The sequence below is a fragment of the Mytilus californianus genome, unplaced genomic scaffold (genome assembly GCF_021869535.1).
Source record: "Mytilus californianus isolate M0D057914Y unplaced genomic scaffold, xbMytCali1.0.p SCAF_13, whole genome shotgun sequence".
NCBI lineage: Eukaryota > Metazoa > Mollusca > Bivalvia > Mytilida > Mytilidae > Mytilus > Mytilus californianus.
Window position 1 is genome coordinate 16168225 of NW_026262615.1, and position 15234 is coordinate 16183458.

Here is a 15234-nt window from a genome sequence, read left to right on the forward strand (position 1 = left end):
AATTGTTTCATATTTTTTATATCGAGGCATTTTATAGCCGACAATACGTTATTGGTTTTTTGTCTAAACAATCGTCATAATTGCACCAAAAGAAGTCCAAACCGTAACCGTTTACGTGGTTCAAGGCTAAGCTAGATTTGCGCATTTATAGGTTTTTTTAATGGACATTTTGCTAATGAACTTCAACCTTGTAATTCATTTAACGTTCCATCTGTAATCGATGAGTTTTATGTAAACGAAATGTACATCTGTCATACTAAGTTATGAGCCTGTTATTTCTGATTTTTTTTTTCAGCAGTGTCACGGACAGAACACATGATAACTGAAGGACTATTGCCGAAATTATAGTAAATCTTATTTAAACCAACTAAAATTGATATTTTATTAACAGAAAATAACATCATAATTTGTATTTTGGCATGTGAATGTACTAGTATGGTCGTCGTATGCATAGCTGTAAGCTGTTGGACAAGGGTTCTTAAAAACTGCATGATAATCTTTCGGCCACGTGGCAGGGTTGCATGTCTGCGGTCGGTTATGGGCTCCGGCACAACAGTATTCATCCCTATGGAAGGCAACACAAGCGGATTTACAACCAACGACACGCCCGTTAACTCTTTGTTGTAATTCTGAAGGACATATGGCATTCATGTCTGTTCTACAAAAGGCTTCCTTACACCAGTAGGCATTACCTCCACCGTATCGACTCGTTGGTTTAAGGGTCAATGGAATGTTGAATCCATCTACCAAACTTAGATCGTAGAAATCTTGTGGGGAGTTCAAAGTAATCTCTGCAAGGGATGCTGGAGGTGCACCTTATAGGAAAGATATCATTAAGAATTTAAAGGAATATTATTTATATACATAAGATTACTAAGATCGATTTTAGAAATATTCTGCAAGCACGTTGATCAGAGAAATACTGTTTATAATTTCAAATAAAACACACTCAAAATGCTTATATTATAGATATTACTACACTTTTGTTTCTTTTGCATTAAGACTTTGTGTAAAGCCTCGCTTGTTAAAATATTTACAACATGAAATTTAAGCATAATGCACAAATATTAACCGCAGCTGGACCAGTTCATGATGTCATTAGTTACTAAATATACAATGCACGTGATATAGTTGTACTATGTCAATTTCTTATCAACCATGTTACTTCACAATCGAGAGTTCGTTTAGGAACGGAAAGTAAGTTTTTTGTTTTTAGTTTTGGGCGAAATTTATGTATTTTCTTTTGATCCAGAAAAAAAAACTAGTAATTGTTATGCAAAGGAAGATTTGATACCACTAATAATATAAATTGTGTTTATGTTTTCAATTATTGCTCATCTAACCTTGATTTTAACTTAATATAAGATAGTGAAGGGTAAAATATAGGATTCAATGAGTAGGACGCTGTGATATATTTTTTCTTCCTGGATAGCCTCCTTACAGCAAATAACATGAATGTATGATACTTAAAAGAAAAAAGACGTGATACATAATATCATGTTATCTAGGGTATATAGAACAGATGTGTATACTCTTTATTTGTAGATTATGATTAAGAAAACTATTCAAATCTGGTCCGAGTAATAGTTCTAAAACTACCTGTTGAGTGATGGTTTCCACAGTCCAACCAAGGTCCACAGTCCCCTGTGTCACAGTGAAAATGACCATTAGTTGTCCTGCAGCCAGTTCGTCCCCACCAACGTCCAGCAATAAGATCATTCGGAACAGGTATATTAACAACCTGACCGGGACTCATTTGCCATCCACCACCGTTGGGAGGTAAGTACCTTGGATTTGATTTAGTTCTGGCGTACATAGCAGCCCATACCGTATATCCACAGTTATTTCGCAGTGTAATAGTAGTCCCTGAACCTGTAATACAGACATTCAATCTTTTCATTTTTGTCTTCTGTCATTGTTCATTGTGTATGGTGTCTACGTAGCATTATATATGCTGGTAAACAAATAAAATCAATACGTACAATTATAGTTATATTTATATCTTGTCATTATTCAAGATAACTATGTGTCGTTTTGAGTGTGGTTGGTTCGCATAGACAACGCCAACAAAGGAGAACGGTAGAAGTAGGCACTTTATCACACGCTGTCAATTATCTAAACACATGCATGATTTTAGTAAGTATCTCTGGCTTAGGTTTTCGTCTACTGTGAGACGTGTTTTGGACATCTAAATGTCATGCCATCTTATTCTTCAGACCAAAGAGTTGTCTATAATGGTTGATTGTGCATAACGAATCCAAAAACCACAGTGAACTATACTCTCATTGTGACAAGGATAGGGTAAACCAAACCGTTTTGATTAAATACTAATGAGCTTATTATTTACATTGTATTAATCCAATACTCTACATACTTTAGTACTTTGAGAAAAAATCCCTTCCCTCCTTTTTTTCTTTGTGAACGTATACCAACGATAAACAGCGAATAATATGACCGACTTTATAACATACATGCACTAAGTTCACGAATTTATTTGTATCACAATATACGTACATAAATGCAGCAACCCAAGAACTAAGAAAATCCACATGGTGACGTTATCTCTAAAATTAATAAAAACATATATACAATAAAGTTACTCCTGACGAATTTGTATGACTACCATTTTAATGTTGGTGATTGGTTTTACAGCAGAAGAAATCTTCAATTAAGTACAATCGAGCTAGTATCTTTTGAAATCTGACATGAAACGTTAACACATTAAAATTATTTATTTCTTTGTTCATTTGTTTGGTTAAAGATATAAATACTGAGTAAAATGAAATATAAAAACTTAAAATTCAAAATCTAAAGTTTAAATGTTGACAATCGCGTTTTGTCTATATAGCCAGTAAAATTTGCAACTTAGATAGATAATTTGCTTTGTTACAACAATTTTGTCTATGTTATGTTTACAAGAATAGTTTATTTTCGAAATATCAAATATTGCTATTCTCTTCACTCAGTATAGTAATTACACGTCTTTTCAGGAACAATCTGGTCTGAGAACTGGCATAGTATTGGATTGTCTCATTATTTTATTGGTTTTACCGATTTACATCGGTTTCTCTCATATTTTTACAAGGAAGGACAATTTGTAACATTGAGTGGAAAAAAATAACACAATGGTTTACAAATGATTATTTTTGGTTGTATTGGTTTCTTATATATGCTTGCACACTTACAAAGTTTGTTACGTAATATTGAAAATAAAACGTTGTTGTATTAGCAAAAAAAACTTAAAAATAAACATCAAAAAGAAATAGAAAATTACTTCTATAAATTCAACCTCTTACCTATCCAACTGTTCACTTAGTTGTAGCTGCTATCAATTTGAGACTTTATTCCACGACAAGGTGTATAAGAAGACTTCGAGATAAGACATAAAGGTCTTAAACTAAGGGTCTAATTCATATCTACGTCGCTGATTTATGAACTTAGACATACATTTAGGATAAGACTGTGTAAGGACTTTTCATATCTCTCGCGTATATAAAGTTCGAACTCCGATATAGGCAAAAAAAGTGTAATATGCATCATTGACTTTAGTCATACAATGTTTTATTTGAAAGTTCAAACGAAAGACACAAGCAGTATTACAATACAAACATTCAATAAACAAATAACAAATAATCTAACGAATGAACAAAATACCCCATACGTACTATGTGTGAAGAAGGTTTAAAAACCAATCTATGCATTTGAATGGCAAGTGATCATGCAACATTTAGGAAGTTTGATGATCTTGTTTTTAACTTTTTGTCAGATGTTCGGAATCCCCTGGTTTCATCCATTTAGGGCCATTACAAATTTTACCCGCTAACCACTCAAATGTCTGTTCATGATTTCATTACATGCAGTTTTAAAAGGCATGGTTGAAAATAATCAAATCCTTGTTATTTTTCAAAAATTTAGAAAGAAAAAATGTGCCAATACGAAATGTATAAAAAAAAAATTCCCGTCCAATTTTCAATGGCTTAAATATGGAATCGGACCTTTCTTTTTTCTCCGTTTTTTAATTCCATTATTTATAAACTATCAATTAAAAACAGTTTTTATACCAGCTTCCTGTTTTGAAACAGAACTGAGAAGATCTTTAAAACAGCACGTGATGTTCAAGGTTCGGGGTTTGCATAAGGTGGAGAAAAATAGTAATTCCAAAGAATAAGAGGCAATGTTATGTTTAGTCGATGCTACTTATTCTAAGAATCGATAAACAATATACACATTTTTTTTTATCCGAATTGAACTAGTTTAAACGATATACTTACGTCGACCACTAACTATATCAAATTCTGCAGTGTTGAACAAATAAAAGACACATGCTAAGAAAAGGATCAGTCCACTGAATTTTAACATTCGGTCGTCTTTATTTTCTAAGAACTTGTCACTTTTAATTTAATTGATGGTTTAAACAATACATGATGTCATAAGCAAGCGTAAACATGCACAAAGCTGGATAATGCATCTGGTAAAGCCGGATATTGACGACATACATTTCAACAAATTTTAGTCATTATATATGTCTTTGTCATAATTAAAGTTAAAATTAATGTGTTTACACTTTCTGTTTTATTAACTGCATTGAACTTACAGTTGTAATTGTTCAATCACTAATTCCTAATTTCATCATTATAAACTTTTTCTTCTTCTTAAGATTTATTACTTGTAGGGGTTTCCATGCTTTTCTCTTTCTACTTAATATGTTGAGCGTGAGACCTGTAAGAACTTTTTTCTTGGCATGTTTGTTGGGTTGGTTGAGTTATCGTGAATGACTGTTTCAACACACGAATTCACATGTCATATATAATTTGTTCGTAACCTACAATTCTACGTTACTGAGTGTATTTCATTCAAAACTACGGTTTTCAAAAAAAATATTGTGCAGTCAATTCTGGTTTGATTTTAATCAATTTGGTACGAATAAAAGCAGAATTGTCCTTGGTTTATTTATTTATTTCGTTATATTATTGTAAGGCGTTTTTACTTTCTGTTGATATAAACACGAGTCGTATTGACTATTGTGTACCCTCTGCGTATCTAAACCAAAACGTGGTAATAGTCAAACAATTGTAACAATAGGATACCCATATTTCTGATTGGGTTCATTCTGATAATTTCATAGAAGTTTTAAGAAAGCAAAGGCATACTTTTTTTATTCGTTATAGACCGCACGAAGTCATTTCTCTTTCGTAAGTCCATTTTTCCTTTCTATGGGTAAGGGAGATAATTAAAACATCGCTTAGTACAAATAACTTTTCCCCTACTGTATTCGATAGGTGGTGAGGGGACTTGCAAATACAACAGTACATGCCTGATGCAAGCAGAAATATATTTCACCCATTCTTCTCAAAAGAATATCAGTAACCTCAGTATCTGCTGCTATAATAATTTTGTTATGAATATATTTGAAGCGGTCATTAAAGATGCCAAATACGTCTGGGTCCTTCTGTTTTCCTTCATTTGCCCATATAAAAAAATCTGACCGCCTGCTTTTCTTTTTTAAATTTATTTTGCTTTGAAATTTTCCTGTTTGGTCTCTTTTAAGATTCATTTATGGGAAATGTGTTACATTGGCTGCGTACTTGTACATCCTGTACATCATTGATACGGTCATAATTATAAATTAAATGTTTACAAAACTGGTTTTTCTACCCCAGGAATAGATTACCATGGCTGTATTTGGCAAAACCCTACGGAATTTTTGGTCCTTAAAGATCTTCAACTTCGTATTATTTTTTTTTAGGCTTTTGTAGACGAAACGCGCGTCTGATGTACAAAATTTTATCCTGGTATCTATAATGAGATTATTTATAACCAATGTGTCGATGCCACTGCTGGTGGATAGTTCTTCCAACCAGCCCAGTTGTCAGCACACTATATTGAAATGAAAAATGATTGATATAGTCATAATTATAAATAAACTGAATTTTTCGAAATACTATGCATTTTCTACCTCAGGAATAAATTGCTGCAGCTGTAATTGGTAAAACCTTTCGGAATTTAAGGTCTTCAATGTTCTTAAACTTTGTAATTTCTTTTGCCGTTTTAACATTTTATTTATTCGAGCGTCAATGGTGAGTCTTTTGTAGACAACACGTGCGTCTGGCGTTCAAAGTGATAAAGCTTGTATGGCTGTACGGGATGAACAAGTATACAGCCACACCCGGTCATAACAGGGACGATTAATCCGCTGTCCGTATACAGAGAGTGCCACGCTCTTTGAGGGTGTCGTAGGTGGCGTGCAGCAAGGCAAAATTTCTGCCCTTGTCCAATATACCATTTTACAGTGGCAGTCTTATTTTTCCCGATCTCCATCGCGGACGGCCTCTATCACTGGACCTACCTATTGTATGTATTGTTAATTTGTTCTCGTCCTGAACATGCACGAACTATTTGCACTGGACGTAAGGAACCAACAAATATTTGTCGATTGGCTCGCTCACTTATATTCATTCGACAAGACTGCAGAACGTCTCATACGTTATCTGCTTAGCAATTTGTACCAAATAGCATGTATCTCAACCATCTGATAAATAAGGTAGAACCTTTTTATTTGAGTCATTTAGTTATAATAACGATTACAGATGTAAACCTACCTAAGTTGAAAACATTGTCAACTGACCATTTAAAGTTCTTACAAACTTGCTACGAGAGATTAGTTGATTGTTGGTTGCTTAACATTCAGTGGCAAATATGTCAGGACGAGAACGATTACCAATAAATACAATGGGTAGGTTCTGTACGAGAGGCCGCCCGGGATAATGTTGGGGAAAATTTTGACAACCACGGAAAAATGAGGGTATATAGGATAGGGACAGATATTCTAAGGGTAGTTGGAAGGGTTCTTTATGCGCAAAGAGCTCGACAATCTCTTTACACGAGGCATCGGATTTAACATTCCCATAATGGCCGGGCGTGGCTGTGAACTTGTATATCACGCACAGCTAAACGGACGTCCTACTTTTGCGAGGGTTTTATTGGCGGTCGGAGGAATATCAATGGTGACCATATTTCTATTTCCCTGTCACCCTTAGGGTGCTACGAGAGAACAGCGACCTCTGATCAAACTTCGTGGTGCATCATTGATAGTTTAAAAAAAAACGTTGAAAGCAAACGATAGGGACATTATAGGACTATCCCAATTGTGCTACCTGGGATGTACAAATAATATGTAATGCTCAATATATCATTGTTCTTACTTATTGAATTCATATATTTATATATAAAAGAAGAAGGCGTCAAATGAGCTGTATGCTGATTGATAGTACCCCTGTTTTGACTGTAGTTCAGTATTTCTACGTAAACTCTCACTCCGCTAAATATGTACATGTATGCAATAAAAAGTTCATTGAAAATTATGAGTGGCGACATGATTTTGCGGGTAACAGGGAATAGTTATTTAATTGTCCCAATAACATAACATATATAGTTCCTCAATACATACTTTTTGATGTGTGTTTGTTTATTCTACTTTGGCTAGAGATATTAGGGGAGGCTTGAGATCTAAAATAAAAACATGTTTAACCCCGCCGCATTTTTGCACCTGTCCAAAGTCAGGAACCTCTGGCCTTTGTTAGTCATGTTTTTTTTTTCAAATTTGGTTCATTTATATGTTTCGGAGATAAGTGTGTCGTACATTTTCGCTGAACTTTTATACATTTTTGTTTAGGGGGCAACTGAAACCAAAAATCCGGGTGCGGGTTTTGTCGCTGTGTTGAAGACCAATTGAGGGGCTTCGGCTGTTTTCTGCTCTTTGGTCTGGTTGTCGTGTTTTTGACACATTCCCCGTTTTCATTCTCACTTTCATTGGTAACAGGGACACTCTGCACCTGTACCGACACAGTTATGTCAAAACACTGTCCCGTCTTCTAAAAAGGATATCCGCCCTCAAAGTTAAAACTAAACCTAAGTTCATTATTTTTACATTGATAAAAAAAATAGCACAAACTCACAACTCACCTCGCATTTAAATTACAAAATATGAATATCAAAATAAATTGTCAATATGAGGGACATGTCTTAAAACTTGTACGGTTAGTTTATAGTTAACGTATACGAAAAAGTCATAATACTAGGGCGCGCAGACGCTATATTGAAAATAAGGTGGTTAGCAACCTCCCAACCAAAAACGTACTAAATCCCCTGACACAAGACAATATTTCAAAATCAGAACCAACTGAAGTTGCACAAAGTACCAGAAATATTGACATGATTGTAAACACGATAATGACAACCTTTTAGTAAATACTATATGTAACATATGTTTAAATTTAACTCTTGTTTTCCATTTTAATTACCTGAGACAATTTTGATATCATGAATTTCTGAGAAAATCATTGAGCCAAAAAGTATGTATGAATCATAAGTTTAACTCAATGAGGAAAATTTTTAATTCTCAAGTAATGAATTATTTAAGTCACTTTTGACAGACTTAAACACTACATTTCAAAGTTAAATATACTCCTTTATTTTGCTTCCCTAATAACCTTTAAAAAAAGCACAATTACTTTCAGAATACCTTATTTTTACCCACTTAGAAATATGACAAGAAAATTATAAAATTACATGTGTATACCCTTACTGATTGTTCGTTTCCCTCTATTTACAAGGGATGTTGGATGACCAAAGGTGTGACGTTGGTGTAGTGTAGACTTCCGGCGCCTTTGTTGGGTTCTGGAGCGGTTGACAGTTGTTGTTCTGTTCGGTTTGTCTTTCTTCAACCTACGGATCTCTTCCCTTGTTTTCTCATCACTGATATCTAGCCCTGAACTTGATATACATGATTGTGTGAAGTTTAAGTATTGGTCTATATAGCATTTCTAATGTATGAGAAAAAAGTAAAATAACTCCGAGGAAAATTCAAAACGGAAAGTCCGTAATCAAATGGCAAAATCAAAAGCTCAAAGACATTAAACGAATGGATAACAACTGTCATATTCCTGACATAGGTAACAAATGTCAAAAAATAGGAGTACAGCAGTCAACATTGTGTTATATCACTATTAAAACAAACAAATATGTCAACAAAGAATAACAAAAAGGCATAAAGACAAAGCACATAAGCAAAAATGAAAGACAAGAATACATAAATTACCCAAAGCACAATAACACAATGACGGGATGTATAAGTACCGAGCCACGTCAAAGTGATATCACCAAAAATAGACTAAACAGTAAAGGTATTCATTTACAAAGACAGATAAAAGGACACTATAACACGTAGTTAAAATGATAAACAACGTCAGTACCTAGAATCTTTACTTCAAGATCATCGTGTATTATTTGTGAAGTTGATACGGAACATTTATCAACAAGGTCTTGGTATCTTCCGATTAACTTTTTTTTAGAAAAAGGACAAGACGTGAACTTATCTCATCACTTGGAGTCCGTCGTCGTCGTTCCTCATCGTCTATTAACTTTTACAAAAGTCTTCAACTATGAAACTACTGGGCCAAATATTATAATAGATAAATAGACACATTAAGTCACAAAAATTATCAGCAAGATCTACGAACAAGTAAGATTTTGCCAATATAGCTATTAGACTTGTCACTCTTTATTAGAGTGATTGCCCTTATATGAGGATTTTTTTTATCCTTTATGTATGAGCAAACCCTAAAGAAAAATAGGAGAATTTAACAGACTAAATGATCAGCACTACAAGATCAACAAAACAGATTTTTGTCATGAATTCCAATTTCGTCTACAATGTTTGTGAGTGTCCTTTGTTGAAAATGCACATTGACCAAAGAGAGCGACACAGGCTCTTTATATCTTATTTCTGGACTGCCTGAACCTTGCTGCTATTTCTGTTTATTAAATTGACCTTAATTTCCCCTTTATCATATTAAAAAATTAATTAAGATACACATCAATTTTGGATTCTGCTGGGATATTTGTTAGCCTTTTTGTCCCGTTATAGAATGAGCAAGAAGATCGTCCGGTGTGAATAAAAACAGAAGACGCCTATAAACACAATAATATAAATTGTCAGATTGCCTGATGTTATGAGCAAATTCATCACAAGTGTGACCATTCCTCAGTCTTGGCAACTTCCATGATTGAAAGTTATAGGTTTGGTAGTTTCACTTTGATTATTGGTATGCTACTAACTAGTATATTTCGTAGTTACTGTACGTGCTTGCAGTCTTTCTACTTCCTTTGTTCGTTTTTTTTTAATGTCATTATCTCATTCGATAACTTAATAAAGGCTTCCACTGTAGCATATTCATTGAATAAAAAAAATAAAGAAATTTAAACTGCAAAGAAACCAATTATTTAATGAGTTTAAGGTGGTACCAAACACCTTGACTAAAATTAATTTGGCTCATTTAAATTTAAAAACTTGAACCACATACTTTATCAGAAAAATTTCATTAGATATATAGCAGTTTGACAAATGCTAATTTCAATCACTGAGAAGCCTAATAATTCCTTAACAATAGAATTTGATTAAAATGTTCAGTTGATATAGACACAGTTATCTCTCTGTAGTGTTATGTACCACCTTAACTGCTGTTATAGCTTTTTATTTTTTACACAAAAAAATGTTTTTGTATTGAAAGTAGACATTATCTTGAATGCTCTATACAACTTACAAGGCTACAACAAAAGATGTAGAATACCAGCAAAGATTCCAGCAGAAGCATTTTTTTTATGATAAAGATAGAGTTATTGTTCTATTAATTGTATTACAAACAAAATCTTTGGTTTGAGTGCAGTTTTTCCACTAGAGAGTCGCTATTTTAGGTATTTTAACATTACATCAGTGTCAGACAAGCACATCATGAACATCAAAATATTTAATTTATATTGAAATTGAAATAACTGCATTTATAATGCAAATATTTAGATAACAGATTATAGAAAGTACTACACATTAAATTGAAAAACATCTTTATGGTTGAGTTTAAACTTTATATGCCAAACTATTCAATGTGTGTACTTTACAATCAGTAAGACTTTGCATTTTGAACTTTTTGATATTTTTAATTAAAAATGTGCATTTGGTGGAGTCAATATACACTGCTACATGAAGTATCAACAAGTACACCCATGAGGCCTTATGTGACTTCAAGCCACGATTCTGTGGGAAATGCAGAATTTAAGTTTTTAATAATTTAGGAGGTTTTTTTTCAGTGATTTGACTATGCTATTGAAAATCGTTATAAATGAAGGATATAATATTACATTTTACTACATCTTCGTACACTTGTTGATGACCATGAAAAATAAGAATAACGCAATTTACTAATTTTACTGTACAAGCTACGCATTTCGACAATTATTGTCTCTTTTGTGATGCTTCAATTTTCTACTTATTTTTTTGTAGAATATTATTTTTTGAATAATATATCATTTACAGAAAATGCAAAATTAGCACACTAATTGATAATAATGCAAAAGAAATATAAGGGCTATTCCAGAAAAATAATGTCTCCTATGGGCAAGATTTAATAATCGAAGAAAAAAATCTTTCCTCGATTTAACAATTTTGAATATTAACTTTTCATAGAGGCCAATACTGTATTATTATACTGAACTGAATAGTAAGATATAATTTTCCTTGAATGAACATAAAAAAGCGAGATAAGTTTACAAAGTTCCTATCGACTGTATATAGAAAAATCTCGTGTTTCTGAAGTACATATGACGTATTGACGTTGCGCACGATGTTCCTACAACACGACGATACACCGAAAATGCGACGTCAAAGAGGGTTTTCTGAAATTTTGACGTCGATTAATTAAATTTGTAAGTTTCATTCGGTTTGTAGGTTGATTCTGTCTCTGTTTTTTTTTTGTGATGTCTTTTTACCATGATGGCGTGAATTATCTCAAGTTGTGGAAATCGATTTAACAATGTTTACCCTTATTTGACCTTAAAATGCTGTATTGTCGTAAGTAATGTAGGAAGGGAAAATAAATAATTTGAATTGAATTGTATTTTCCTTGACACATAATTTGTCGAAATATAACCCTTCAATTACTTGAACCCCAGCTTGAAAATTATTTCCCAAGTCATCTTAAGTTGCTTGCTTAAGTTTTCAAACGTCTAATGTACATTTTAAAATGTAGTAATCCTCTCCTGGATCGTCCGTAAAAACGGCTTATATAATCCTGGGTTGTATTAATTCAATGAAACTGTTTTCGTCGCTGTTTGCGATTAGTCTTTCAGTTACCTCCGTTTCATGCACAAGTTTATATTGACGAAAAGGTCCGGCTTTGCTAGTACAGGAATTAGTTTCATCACGACAGTTACAACATGAGTAGCAGGACAAGTCGAGAATTAAAACCTTTTGAGGACTTGTACTTTTATTTGGTGAATGCACCTTACTGAAGGGACGACTTTAAAAGATCTATATCTATTTCGGGGTACTTCCGCAACATAACGAAAAATTCGCCTTTTAAAAAATGATTTATAAATTTTTAAAATAGCAAAATTTGATCTGTGTCGAATCTATGTTCCGAGTCTAGCAACATGCACCATTCTTTTTTTTTTCGACAGCCATCAATATCTTAATTTCCCAAATTTCACCACTCGATTTGTTTTAATTATCAGGAACATTTAATTGAAACAAATTTAGAACATGTAACGTCGGAAATAGGCATTTTGTACTCTTCGTGTATCTAACTTTTGTTTTGATAAATTATAAATAACTTGTTGAAATGTCAGGTAAAAACCCGCATAAATTGCTTTGAAAAATGAAATATCAACTTGGACAAAATGACTACCGCTTGAAAAACGAATGTGCAGAGAAGATTTTATAGAATCTACAATTTTTGAACTCACGAACAATTAGGCAAATATTTGTACTTTTGGTAGATGTTATCATTATCTAACCTTTTAAGACATTTTCTGCTATATACACTTATAAAATTCACTTTCAGTCGTTGTTGAGTCAACTAAAAACGTCGTTGGACATTTTTCGTTTTCCAGCTTAATATGCAGCCACCGAGTCAAATGAAATTTGACAAAATAACGGCTTTAACGTTACAAAGAACACACATTGTTCCCGCCATGTGTCAGGAAGATCAGAGAATAAGAAATAGGATCACTATACATAAGAGTTAAAACATAAGAGTTAAACAGTTGTTCAAAAATGTAACGTTGGACATCCGTTCTTTTCACATAGCTTTGTTGTTTAAATCCTCAAATATGCTAGATATTCCTAAGCATATGACCAAGAGCTATAATAACATAATTGAAAACATATACTAAATTTGTTTTTATAGTGGATAGTGTTTGCTAACATTTACTTTTTTTTATTTTGCGGAGGAAATTTCAAAGATTCTGCTTGAAATCGTAGGGGTTGTAGGAACAGCGTGCGCAACGTTATTGCATATTCATTTAAGCATATTAACGCAACTTTTTTTGCCTGCTTAGTGCTTTTTGGGTCTTTGGTCTCAAATTGCTATCAATGTCCAGATCCGAGTATGAGCCAAATGTAGAGGCGGCTGTCATATTTTCCAGATGTAAACTAACGATACGACGACACTAGCTTGTTATTATTTGACGTGCAAATGTGCGTCAAAAGGAGTTATGTTTGCTACACGGATAAGCCCGAATTGATATTTTGCCTACGCGTATATTTAAAAACACTTATTTTGCCTACGCGCAAACTCCAAAAACAGTTATTTTGCATACACGCATATTCTCAAACATATATTTTAGCTACTCGCATAATCCCATAGTTAATTTGCCTATGTTTGAATTTCCCTTTTGGTATCCTTCGCCTCTCCTTTTCAAGTCTCTAGTTCCATAAGAAACAATCTGGTGAAATACAGAATTGAAGAAGAAAGATAAACCATGGTCTTGTTTGACCGGGTCTATTCTAAATATTTTCAAAGATGGTTGTTAATTTTGGTCGTATATAGACTGAAATGTCATTGTCCTTTATTTATCTAACCTGTACTTTGTAAGTCTGAAATTTTGGCAATCAATGTGTCTTTGGTAGTGGATGATGCCATGATCGAAAGTAGCTGCTCTTTGATAATGTTTTTGTCAGTTTCCTCATACAATTTTGTTAAGGGATCCAACATGCATTCAATATATTTATCTTCAGTACTTACATGTTCTGACAAGTTTTATGTTTGTTCATCATATGAGCAAATAATTCCGTGGATTGACCTGGTACAATGGCATTTGGTACAACGCAAGTCATCCTTCTGATTAGCCACATTTTCCCTCTAAGTACAAAGTAGTATTCGGTACCTGACATGATTCTCAAATTCATGCAAGGATCTACATTGACACAGTTAACAAAATTACGAACGTCTGTCTAACATATCTCAGGTAACATAGTAACATACAATATGAGAAAATATGCCTACTAGCTTGTCCTATTTCACATTTATCTGTTCATAGAAGGCATATGGTTGCTCTCCTCCTGACTTTTGCAGCATTACACTTGCAGCTTATTTGCCAGAGTTAGCGCGTACAAATGACTTGGTCAGCTTTTCGTTTCACATATCTTTAAGTCGTTGAACCGACTGTGTCGAATGTAGTTTTAAGCTGATACTTTAAAAGACTAGCTTCCCCCTTATTAAGATTATTAGTTGCCAAGATGTTACAAGTGCTCAAATCAATGAATTCACAGTAGTGGAATGATCGTCAGTTTGCAAAGAATTTCGCTTAAACCAGTGAAAGGGCCGTCTTAAACTTGCAGTAAGATGAGAATTATTTTTAACTGTGTTCAAGGCCTCACTGTGACTTTAAGATGCATAACAGCAATAAAAGCGCAGGGCCATTGCTTTCTATGTTTTTTGCTGTGCATATACTGATGAATCATGGATGAATACCTCTTATCCTAGAAATACTCTTAAAAATAATACCGCCCCTAACATGTTCCCCACATGATATGAAATGTCAATTCAATGATTAGTCAATGATTTCCTTCAATTAACCCCCTAAAATAATTTTGAAAAAATAAGTGCACAATGCCATTATATGTATATGGTGAAGAATCGGAGAAATTTTCACTTAATTCTGAAGTAATGGCGGATACATGCTGTTTTCAACAGAAACAAACATCGACAAGTTTAATCAAAATGAATAACCTTCAGCGGGGAAAGACTAATACTAGAAATTTTGTTTGGATGTCATAGTCCAAAACTTACAGAAAGTCGGCCTAAAGTAAGCTCGATCCCTCAAAAGTTATACCCCCGTCACACTAGGACCACGATCCCGCTACGACATTAGAAATTATGACAATTAGGAAAAATATTGGAA

The 15234-nt window shown here is 33.5% G+C and overlaps 1 long non-coding RNA gene across 1 annotated transcript; it reads right to left on the bottom strand.

Moving 5' to 3' along the window:
• Positions 1-368: 368 nt before the first annotated feature.
• On the bottom strand, positions 369-1866 carry LOC127723295 (uncharacterized). The gene is made up of 2 exons (XR_007991987.1): positions 1600-1866; positions 369-815 (listed from the first exon to the last, which is right to left on the bottom strand). It is a non-coding gene; the product is annotated as an uncharacterized LOC127723295 (long non-coding RNA).
• Between the last annotated feature and the right edge of the window lie 13368 nt (positions 1867-15234).